Here is a 12,622-nt window from a genome sequence, read left to right on the forward strand (position 1 = left end):
AATCCAGCCGCAGTGTCTGGCTCAGTCGGAATTCACCAAGCTCAACAGGTTTAGCATTGTTCTTTTTAAATTTGACTATTACAAGAGCAACCAGAAGTCACATAAGAAATTCATGAAAGGAGCCCCAGTGCTGCTGATGTTTCAAACGAGACCAGATAAAGCAGTAGAAAAATATACTGAATGACTCAGCAGAAAAAAAATCAGCCGGCAAGGTTTTTTAAGGGACACGTTACCAAAATAAGAAAATAAACAAAAAAACAACTAGTTTCCTACTTAGTTCAACCCAATCCTGTGAGCCCTGGATGGTGCCTGACCTACTGAAAGCAACTTTCCCCACCCACCCTCATTTCCCAAGAAACCTTCTCCTAAGAATGGCTTTAAGTATCTGTGCGACAGGAAAGGAGAATCTGAGCTGTAAGTAACTTTGTTCTCTGGGGTATGTATTCGTGGCTTGGATCACCATGGTGTCTGCTCGTTCCTGTACCAACAGGGAAGGAAGGACTAGATGGGACCTACTAGCCCATTTTCATTTTCTAACTTCCATGACTATATGAAGGAATGAGATACAAGTTAGGTTTTAAGCTCGACAATGGCCGCACATTGCAAGCAGTGGCACTGTCAAATTGCCATAGGCACAGCCATATGAGCAGATGCAAGTGTGCTTGTGAAGGATAAGATGATAGTGCAGAATCTAGACTACATTTACTCCCAGACACACTTGTGAATCTGTTGAGTTCTTTTGTATATGGTTTTAAAGCATAAGCAGGTGAAGCTCTTCCCAATCAAAAATGGTGGTAGGATCACACTGAACAAGAAGCCAGAGGATAATGAAATGAGACAGACGAGTGTACAGAAATAGATCACAAGCATTCTTCAAGGTTAGTGGGTGGATTTGTCTCATTAAAACATCCAATGGAATGGAAAGCTTCATCTCAGTTTGAATATTTCTCACGTACTCTGTCTTCTTAGGTTTGGGACACGGAATATGCTGCCTACATCTAATGATATTTCGGAAACGCCTGTGGATAACTAGATTAATCATTTTATGTGGGTCTACGTGAGGTGCTCCAGAAATCCCCAAGTGTTGAAATTATATTCTACTGTCTCAACAATACAGTCCCTGCTCTGCTATTAGTGTGAAGGACCAGTGACATCCAGTGGCAAGTTGGAGTGACTGAATTCCTTACAATTCTGCCAAAGCACAGGTGCTTTATTTTCACATGGGTTGATAGCAACTCTGTCCTGTTGTTTTAGAATCATTATTATTAAACATATCTTGCCTCTAGCTTCTTACTCCAGGCCCACTTCTGTGGTAGCTGGGCACCTACTGAGCATGCTCCGTTTGCTATTCTTATGAATTACATATAGCTCTATATTTGTTTTAACTTTGGTTGCATGGGTACTTCAATGTGAGCTTCATCGGGAACAATGGCCATAAAACTCAAAATTCTCTAGCAATGACGTTCCACATAAACATAACCAGGGAGAAATTTGTCCTTGGGAGAGGCTATGTGCCTAAAATACATGACTTGGTTAAGGATACTATGAAACATTTTTCTAACACTTAGGGTACAGAAAGAGACTGAGCACTCAGCTAGAGTACTGACTTACTTTAGAGTGAGTGAAGATTGCTCTCTCTCTCGCCTTCCCTCCCCCATTTTAGGAAGAAATTCTGACCACTGTACAAAGATCGTTTACCAAACTTCCAAGAACTTCTCTTAAAGGTCCAACGTCACTAACCGAATGTAGGTGTGTATTGTAAATTACATTTTGGAGAATGCTATATTTCAAAAACAGTTCCTCCTTTTGCTCACTGCCTAGTTCTGGATTCCCTTTTCCTTGCATGAGTTGATCTCTAGTATTCACTTGAACTACAGATGCAGTCCTCACGGAATGAGTGAAAGAATAAATGTCATTTATAGTCTGGGTGGGAAATATTTCAACTTGGAAGCGGTTATTAGCAAAGTTTAAAAAAAATCTGAAATCTGTTCACAATGTTGAAAGTACAGAATAGAGAATTATTTTGTTTAAAATACAAAGTAATTAAAAAAAAACATAACATGACTTTTGACAGAAGGGACAATATGAATTGCAGATCCTCTGGTAACTTTAATATTAGAGGGGCCTTTATTAAAGAGAATGATTTACTGCTTGTGTTTAGATGCACTGAACTCTGAACCCCTCTGTGTAAAAATAGATCACTGATAACCCTTAATAAAGTTGTGTATTTACTGTAACCCATAACTTGCATTACGTCAACTGTACTTCATCCCTCTGTATCTGCCACAATCTTTTACTCATATACTGTCAAGCCCTGGTTAATAACAAAGCTAAAATTAAACACACCAATTCGTAAGAGGATCAGATTAAATATTGTCACCAGCAAAGTTCAGTATCGATAAAAGCTCTCTAAGGACTCTGTAATAATACCAAATATGTGGACGGTACTATTTAAAACAAAACATTGAGCTACTTGTTTTCCTTTATACACACACAATGGGCATTGTCTTTCTACCACTGAAGTCAATGGGAACCCTTCCAATGTCTTCACTGGGAGCAGTATTGTGCCTATTATGTATCTAACTTATCAGAAGGATTTTTTGGGGGGAAAAGTGTATATAGTGTCTAGGCTGCCTACTAGAATGGGAGGCGGTGGGCTACAGGGCCCTCCTTCAGGAAACTCAATTGCCAGTGACCTTAAACCCAGTACTACCAACCTGAAGCATTCAAACATGGGTTAGGATGGAAAAAACATGTGATTTTAAAATATAGTAAGATTTGGTGTGGGTTTTTTTTCTTTCTTTTGAGTCTTTAGTGTGCACTCAGGTCACTTTTTCAAGCCTTTCTCCCCAAATGAAGGCTAGAATTTTTTATTTATTATTATTAAATGAAAGCTGAGATTCACACTTGACTATGAGCTGGGAACTGAACACTCATGATTTTAAAACCATGAGTTGGCAATACTGTTCACCCACTGCCCAACTAGCCTAACCCTGGAATATTCTTTAATTCTTTTTTCACCAGGGGAAAATCCATTGTTGATACTAAACTACTGAACATTCACAGTTAAACTGTACAGATCTCTTTACTATATGGCTGTGTGAAAATAGCCAGTGAGCACATATAACTGAGGAACGCCTTATCTATGTTAATTGGTTAATGTTACTTTTCATACTGTGATGTGATCTATATTTAATGACAGGGAAAGATAGCTAGATAAAGTGTGTGTCAGACCATACAGACAAGAATGTTACTTTCAGTAACCAACCAAGCAATATACATTCTGCAGTCATTGATACGTCCAATTCAATTTCCAGTGCACTATGTAGACTTCAAATGGGCCCACACCACAGGGACTCTCTCTTTTACAGTAGTGAGGGGATCACAAAGGGAAGCTGAATGTTATTTTCAATTACAAACTAATTTTGTAACTCAGTCTATAAATGCCTTAGGGCAAAGCCTTTTTGTTTGGGTCCAGCACAGAGCTCAGCAGTGTCAGCACTTTAACATTCTCTAGTTCAGTTATTTTATTTTTCAGCTTACATAGTGCATAGTGACTAAAATTAGCCTGCTTCGGTCTTGTCTCAAGCGGATGACAGAGTTGCCACTGTTGCTTCAGGTTTCTTGGCTTTAAAAAAAAAATCTCAGCCTCCTTAGAACATAAAAATATCCTTCATAGTTCACTCGCCTCTTGACTGAATACTGTACTCTCGAGGCGACACTCAGGTCTCCAAGCTGTCTTTTAGCATCAGCAAAAGCCTCATTCTGAGCAAAGGAGAATGTAATCGAGATCTACAATAACCCATGGTCCCTGAAACTCCACCTTTTCAGTCTAATTTTTAGAAAATAGTTGATTGGGGAGAGTGTTTTGCAAGCCATCTGGCCAGTGTTCCTTGGAGCCGGGTGCAGTGAAGCCTCTCTAAGGAAACCACTTAGCCATCCTAAAAGACCGATTTTTCTGAAAACTCCAAAGGGCTTAGTAGATCTGAAAGCTGCTCTGAAGTGGGGAGTGGGGAAGAAAAAGTGGGGGCAGGGAACAAACAAGCAGCACACACCACACCTCAATGCATCAGTCTTCTCAGAATTGCTTTCTTATTCTTATTTGTCCATTGGATTGATTCTAGGAATTATTACTGGATCCTTAGTCAACTAACATCTGCATTCATGTTGCTTAGCATCCACAAGCGTCTTCATTGTATAAGCTTTGCCACTGCAACCTTTAAATCCATTTCAGCGGGGGGGGGAGGGGGTGCCTTCAGTCGCTCCGGGTCTTTGGCGGGGGCAGGGGAGGACTTCTGTGCTGCCGAAGACGCGGAGCGACTGGAGGGCCCCCTGCCGCCGAAATGCTGCCAAAGACCCGGACCGCCGCCGGGTGAGTACAAGTGCCGCAGCTCCCCCGCTTTGCCCCAGGCCCCCTGAATCCTCTGGGCGGCCCTGGCTATACCGCCAAAGCAGCTACAGCACATCCCAGGTCTGTACTCAGAGGAGTTGTTTGGCGATGGCCCTGGGGAGAAGCAGGCTGCAGACCTGGTGTCAAAGCAAGCCCCAGAGCTGGAGCCTGGTACATTTCTGTTTGTTTGTATTAATATGTAGATGGGAGATTTCCAGCTTCTGGGCCTATTAAGTTATTAACACAAACCGTGGGTTTGGTGTGCTTCCATTTAGGGTGGAACATTCCCCTTCCGCCCTCTCCTTTTTCTCTGAAACCACAGGAGATTCAAAATGGACACCATGAAAAGAGCAGGGGGCGGGGGAGCTAAACAAGCAGTTATCATGAAATGTGTACTAGCTACTCAGTTATGGCTAGAAGTAAGGTTTGGAGCTTCACAATTAGTAGCTTCACATACCCCTCCTGTCTATTCAGCGCACCTTATAAGCCAGCCATGGCCACATTGTAACTCACAAGCCCTCTTCCCCCGTTTCCCCCCCCCCCGCCCATTCTGAGATGTGCTGGTCCATCACTAGACCCTAAATATGTCCTTAGTGCATATGGATGGCTGTCCTGAAACTGAAATTCACACTTCCACTTGGGGACCTCCAGAATATCCATATTCTCCAGAACTTCCCCTGCCTGACAGGATTGAAAAACCACAGCTGGTGACTAGGCCACTCATAAGTTCTCCGTCCCCCCTGCCCCCCTCCCCCCCACCCCACCAAAAATGAAGAGGTTGTAGAAATCATTTCAATTGAATTTTTCCCATGATGTGTGATGGCTTTCAGTGCTGCTCCAAAGGATATCTGAAGTGGCTGGTGTTTTGTGTGAATACAATAAAGCTCATTGATTTTTTTTTAAAAATAATCTTTTGACCTTGAATTAAAGCAGTCTGAGTACTCTCCACATTAGCGTGTCCTGCAGCCTTTGGACAATTCGGGAAGTTGCTGCACCTTGTCATGTGCAATGAACAGTAGCATATGGAATGGACAGATGTACCCTGTGCATTCATCCACTCCAGGCTATTTGTGGCCCACACATGCAAAATGCACCAGAAGGGCCAAGGAGAACAGAGGGACAGGGGACATCCAGGAATAGCTGGATATGTTTGGGAACATTCACCTTTCACTGTTTTGGCAGTGAGCTGATTATGTTGTACGTTTTGACGGCAGCTGGTCTGCTTTTCTGGTATGTAAATGCCCATATACAGTGTGTAAAATAAAAGTGTTGAATTTGCACACGATACAATAGAAAGCTTATTATGTCTAATGTTAAAAGTAGCACAAACGGTACTGAACGTCATCATGTGCCCATTCTCAATACATTTCCTTATAAATATTTACAAAATGAGATCACAGTAACCCATAAACTGTGAGTTGTAGCACATGGCCAGTATTTATAAAATGCACAACACATCTCCAGACATTTCATGAAAGGGTTTACAACATTCTTAATAGATAACACCAACACATTTAAAAAACACCCCACAGCTGCCACATCCATACAAAGTATCACCTTAAATACCATTTCATTCTTCCTCATGCATGGACCGTGCAAACCCATTATGTGGGGACACAAAGCATCCCTGATTTCTAGTTGGGGCGTGCGTGCGTGTGTGTGTGTGTGTGTGTGTGTGTGTGTGTGTGTGTGTGTGTGTGTGTGTGTGTGTGTGTGTGTGTGAGAGTGATGACAGGTGCACTGTCTAGCTGTGTGCGCCAGTTCAGAAATCCATCAGTGTCTTGAGGCCACTCCTGGTGAAAAGGGCTTCCCCCTTGTCCTGGCAGACAGTGTACAGAACACAGCAGGCCACAATAATGCAGACTGCATTGATGACACTGGCATCCAAACAGTTTTGAAGGCAGTGCCAACAGGATTTCAGTCTGCCAAATGCATGTTCCACCACCATCCTACAGCTACTGACCATGTAGCTGAACTTTCTGTTTTGCCAGGTCTTCTGAAAGACAGGTCTGGTTTCATAAGCCCGGCAGCAGGGGGTTAGTGGGGTCCCCTAGAATAACAGCGAGGACAGTGACTCTGTTTCTAACAATAATGTCTCAGTTTGTCCATGAAGGTCAAGTCCTGATCTCCAGAAAACCCTGCCACCATGCGCCCTGCCTGTACATCCCACATTAGTGGCTATGAATCTGCCTTTTGGTCAGCCAGGGCCTGCACAATGATGGAATAATACCCTTGGTGGTTTATGTATTCATGTGCTCCTTGATACATCAGTGGCCCCAGCAACTATTTCAGGAACATTTGTAACGCCCATCGCCTCTGGATATATCACAGACCTGATCGCCTCACAAGCCTCTGCCACAACCACCCCCACAATTGATATGTCACTCCAAATGGGTTACCCACAGACCTGTAGCAGTCTGGGAGAAGCCAGCTTCCAGATGGCTATAAGGACCGGCTTCTGAATTGGCCTGTGCTCCCTCACATGGTGCTGGAGGGTTGGTGCAAGCTGATCACAAACCTCCAGGAATGTCTGCTTCTTTAGGCGTTGGTCATCCCAGGTGCATGTGACAACATGATCCCAACATGATTCAGCAGTCTGTGCTTGTGGCCCCACTCCAGAAGCGCCGGTCTACAAAAGGGGAATGTGACCAAGGCAACAGGCATGACCGGCATCAGTTGGGTAGCAGCTGGCATGTCAGTATCCCCCTCTGAGAGGTGCCTTGGGCAGTTCAAAAACTGCCAGTGAAATGTCCTCCAGCATCTTGCAGATGGTCCTGTTTTCCAAACCAGGACAGAGCATAAGATGGAGAAGTTCTTCCACTGTGTCAGGATCCATCTTGGGCTGTGGGTGCTGGGGGCATGCAGATGCAAAATGGCTTGACTGGATGTGTTTTCAGGCTAAACGCACTTCCAGTCAACTCTCTCAGAACAGACAAGTTCTCCCACAACTCACCAAGGACTCTTGGGATACGATGGTATATGTCCACAGCAGCTGAAGTTCTGACTCAAGTCTGCATTGTGCAGTATGGATGCACCAGCTTGGTTGTAAGGCCCAGGTTTCCATGCAGTGTGGATGGTCAAAGGCAGGCTTGAAAATACCAAGTGTGCAGGCACAGGTAGGGTGGCCAGATGTCCCGATTTTATAGGGACAGTCCCAATTTTTGGGTCTTTTTCTTATGTAGGCTCCTAGTCCCCCCTCCCCATCCTGATTTTTCACACTTCCTGTCTGGTCACCCTAGGCACAGGTCATGTGGGCCCAGGTTTAGTGTGCTGTGTAGACATATCCTAGTTACTGATTGACAACCGTGGCCACATTCTCTGCTTCTGGTGCAAATTTAGGGCTAAATTCTGAAGTCTTTATGCAGTCCTGAACTATAGCAAAAGTTCTACTGTTGGAAGTAAGGTCAGGTAAATCACTGAAGGGCTTAAAGATTACTGGTGAGAAGTGACATCTGGTGATAGATAACTGAGGTGAAAGCACCCAGCAATAAGAATTATGTTCCAATTATCACCACGGCAAAAATGGCTAATTTGGGCCTACATCCTAGTACTTTACATGTTGCCCCTAATATTAAGTCTTTTAATAGCAAAGAGGTGGCTCCTGTTATACTGGGAAAGCTTGAAGCCACCTAGTATGTGGGTCTCACTTCATATAGCTCTCTGAGAAAATCTCTCAGAACTTCACTATCCACATGTGTTGATATTGAGTTTCCTATACTGGAAGGATTGCCACATTCTATAGCTTTTTCAGCTCCCCTCCCTCCCCCAGTGCCCTGTCACATTGTGTTCTATCGGTACATAAGTAATCCTTTGTCCACAAGCAACCCCTCCTCCTATACACATCCCTCAGCTCTTTATCAGGGGCTTCTCAGTTATTCTGTCTGTATTTCACACAGTCCCCAGTCTGCATTTGTGTACTTTCTACTATCTTTATGGCTTTTGCAGATGCACTGTTTATTTCCATGAGTGCAGCACTTTGCTGCTCTGTAGCTGGCGTTGTTTGATTATGATGCACTGATATGATTTCTCATTTAAGAAACAAACAATCTCAACTGGGAAAATTACAAATCTCTTAATTTACATATTTAAAAAGACTTTTCCCATCAAAACTTCAGAACCAAAATATTTGAATTGATTTAAAACCCGTCTTTTCTAGAAGGGCTCCATTTAACTTTCCATATCAGTGGACAGATCCAATATTATTACACTGAAAGTGTAGTCTAGCAGTTAGAGCAGGAGACTGGGAGGCCACTCCAGCATTTGATTCCCCTCTCTGAAACCATTTACATATCACTTACGCCTGAAATTCAAAGCCACTGAGCTCCTACAGCAATCATTGATTTCAATTGCAACTACACATGTCCAGCAGTCCTGAAAAATCAAATTCTTTACCTCTCTGCAACACTGTCTCCCTGTCTGAAAACAAAGCACAATAACTACCAACCTGTGGTGAGAAGCTTAATTAATGAATATCCATGGATGGAAGGTGCTATAGAATTGCAAGTTATCCAGTGTGCTTTGTTAGATTAGCTTATCTTCAGCATGATTCTTGGCCTGTTTAGAAACACGGATAGAGCCTCATTCTTCAATTCAGCAGTCTGGCTCATTTAAGCATGTGCTTAACTTTAGATAGTCAAGTGATCTGCTGAGTAGAGGTGGACTACTGAACTGGAGAACAGAGTCAGTTGTTGAGGTGTGTGGAAGAGACTGTTCCTCTCCATGCTTCTAACATGCTGAAGATCTCAGTCAATTCGTGTTAAGCATGCAATGTTTTGTTGAATTGGTACCGTTTGTCAGTGTGGTCCCAAGGCGGAACCTGAATAAAAGCCATTGGAGAAGGAATTCCAGAAACAGCACCACTGGTCCTGGTGATGTGATGGGGTGGAATAAGCAGCAAGGGAGCTGGCAAATGAGAGACTAGACAATCCAAAGGAAGGAGGGATTGCATAGCTGGCTCTGTGGCTTAGGAGGAATTTCCTTCTTAGAACCTTGCCAACATTGTGAAGAATGTGTTCACTTTCCTAAGCAGAAGCCAGTTAAAAAAAAAAAAAAAAGGAAGGCGAGAACAAAGACACTCAGCTGTGCTGCACTTGTTCTCATTAAGATGCAGTGCCATTCGTGTTTTGGCTTTTGTTGTTTGAAATAGCTTGCTCTGACCATTTAAAAGAATGAATTGCACATCTACCAAGTTTCTGTGATCGGCACTAATTAAAAGATTCCTAAGAATGTTGGGGAGTCTGCAATATTGTCTTCTGTAGTCAATAATAAAATAGAAATTGGATATGGTCCCATGGAGTTTAAGATTAGATTTTGGGCTAGTGTTTAAGTGAACTTGGACCAAAGGGCCTCCAACTAACAAGTCATAGGCATCAGGATAACCAACCTGGGAAAACTCAAACAATAGATCTGAAACCATGGCTTGTCCAAACCCATAATAATCAAACCAGACTCCTAAGACAAGTCTTTAATGTTAGAAAGGCAGGCAATCTATACTCCGTTTTGGTAAATGTGATTACATTTTCATGTTCAAGGCACTTTACCAACAAATTAATTCTCTTAGCGCTCCTGTGAGCCAAGGAATTCTTAGCCACATTTTGTAGAAGAAGAAACAGAGGCAGAAGGGTTTAGACTTGCTCAGAGTCAGAGGGAGTCCATGTTGGAACCAGCATTCATTCCTCACTACCAGTCCCATATTCAGTCCAGCAATTCATATCTTCCCTCCTTATATATTTTCCCCACCTTCAATAGCTATCACTTCCATCCTCTAAGAGGTCTCTCCATGGACCATGGTTAGAGAGCCACTGTTCAATGAATGTCAGTCTTCCTACCTACCATGAAACTCCTTATCTATCGTTGCCTTCTTACAGTTCAACAGTCTATCTACTGAGGCACCCCAAAGTGCACACCTATTCCAAGTACAGTTCCACAATACCACCCTTGTGTGCTGTGCCACATTTAACTCGTCTGCCTTTTGCCTTTTCTACAGTTTGTACATCCCAGCATCCTATTTCTTTCCTTAACATATGGACAAAAGTCACCCTCTTCCCCCTTAAAAAATAACCAACCATGCTGCTCTCCACTGTGTTAGAATGAAGACCCTGGTGGAGCTGAGCCCAAAGCATAAACTGCTTATGAGAATTTGGTTTACTCTCAGACAGACATGTCTCTGGGATCATCAGAAGTTTGAGATGTTGGGGTTCCCCATTTTGCTGTCTGCCTGCTAGGGCAAAGGTTAAAAGCTCTCTGGGCTTATCAGTTCTTGGAGTTTAGCAATAGCATTGTCCTGAAATGGTAAGCTTTATTTAGAAGAGTATGTTTAAGCAGCTTTTTTTCAGTAGGCTATGGCTTTAAAGGAGGCTGGACCAGAGAGGTATACCAAGTTTACTACATATAATGCAGCTTGTAAACATTCACCATTATGAGTTTTAGTATTAACATATAGAGATATACCTATCTCATAGAACTGGAAGGAACCTTGAAGAAGGTCATTGAGTCCAGTCCCCTGCCTTCACTAGCAGGACCAAGTACTGATTTTGCCCCAGATCCCTAAATGGTCCCCTCAAGGATTGAACTCACAACCCTGGGTTTCCAGGCCAATGCTCAAACCACTGAGCTATCCCTCCCACCTCTTGGAGCGCTACAAACCAGAAAAGACATGGTTCCTTCCTCATGGAGTTTTGTAGACTGACTGTCACTGAACCAATAAATTACTTCTTTTTTCTCCTTCCCCACCTCCTGTTATGCAAAGTACATTTGGTGTATCCAGTGTGTCAAATTAACTGGAAAATCTTCTTGCACTGTATATGAAGAGCTGTGCTAGTTACTTCACACGTCAAGGACCCTTTCTCTGGAGGTTCTCAATGTGTCTTAAGAATATTGTGAATTGGACTCAGCCAGGGTCAGCCTTGCTCACAGCATTCCTCCCAGAAACAGAATTGTACAAGGGAGATCCCACCCTCATTCCACTCTGGGAAAACTAGGACCCAGGAGATGTCTGCCCTCCCCCCACCCTCCAACCACGTGACCTTGTGGAATAAGTGCAGAGAAGAACCTGCGAAACTCCAGCCTGCATAAACAGCTGCAGAACCAACCAACACAGGGGCTTTCAGAGAACTTTCTATAGTTTTGACTGGACCGTCTCTGCCCTGTGCTGATTGGCTGTTTGCTCCAACCATCCCCCTCCCTCACAGTCTTCACCTCGTCTTCACTCAATAGCTGCCCCTCTGCCCCTTCAGTTCCCTTCCCTATCTCCTCTCCCTTGACTTTTCTTTCTATTTAGATTGCCCCCTCCTAACTATGCCCTCCCGAAAAACAAAACAAAACATGGAAATAACGTGTTGCTGCCATTACATTGTTCACTCTGCTAGTGTGTTCTTCCCCTTCCCTCCCCTTGTGTCTGTCTGGTCTATTTAGTCTCTGCTCTGAAGAGACTAATCTATGTACTACTCTGTACAGTGCCTAGCAAAATGGGGGCCTGTTCTTGCTTGGTCCTTCAGCAATTCTGAAATAACCCGGATTATTATGAATATTAAATAATAAGGTGCCTTGCAACACCCTGTGACTTAGGAAATATTAGCCTCCTTCTACAGATGAGTAAACTGAGTCACAGTAACAGAAAGCTACTTGCCTAGATTTCATATGGAATCAGTGACTGGAAGAGATGTCCTGGCCTTTCACTATTGACTCTTGAGTTAAGTTTTATGATGTGATGAAAATACACCGACATCCTTCCATGATCATACGGATATACTTACTACTAATTAAACAAATCTGGCTGACTTGTAATTTAAAATTTATTAATTCATTGTGCTTTGGTTACATTACATGGTGCTGTTTTATGTAACAAAGGCCACAATATATAGAGTACATGGCAGAACCTTAAGTGGTCTGGCTTACAGCCAAGTACGGTAAATCTATAGAGTAGATTTTTTTTTTAAATGCACCTCCTGTAAGTTGCCTAGCAATGCGAGACTCTCTCATCTTTAGTTTTAGACTATAGATGGTGGACAGGATAGTGGAAAAGTCTGACCTTCCAAACCTGGGATTGAGATTCAAGCCTAGTGAGCTATCACATAGTCATTTGAGTGCAGAGTTCAGCTGCCAGGACGCAAGGTCTTAAGGACAACTCCAGTTGATCTAGTTTTGCCTCATAGATTCAAAGTTATTTGTATGCCAGGCTGTGTAGTACATTGAGTCAGGCGGCTATCAGTTCATTATTACATCAAAGATTAT

At 43.1% G+C, this 12,622-nt stretch overlaps 1 long non-coding RNA gene across 1 annotated transcript in view; it reads left to right on the forward strand.

Annotated features, from left to right (window-relative positions):
* LOC123345091 overlaps nucleotides 1-2,307 on the forward strand; it is a 33,580-nt gene extending 31,273 nt beyond the window's left edge. The window contains exon 3 of the long non-coding RNA XR_006572713.1: nucleotides 970-2,307. This is a non-coding gene — a long non-coding RNA (uncharacterized LOC123345091). The remainder of the gene's footprint in view (nucleotides 1-969) is intronic.
* Nucleotides 2,308-12,622: the final 10,315 nt, after the last annotated feature.

This window comes from Mauremys mutica, chromosome 12 (genome assembly GCF_020497125.1).
Source record: "Mauremys mutica isolate MM-2020 ecotype Southern chromosome 12, ASM2049712v1, whole genome shotgun sequence".
NCBI lineage: Eukaryota > Metazoa > Chordata > Testudines > Geoemydidae > Mauremys > Mauremys mutica.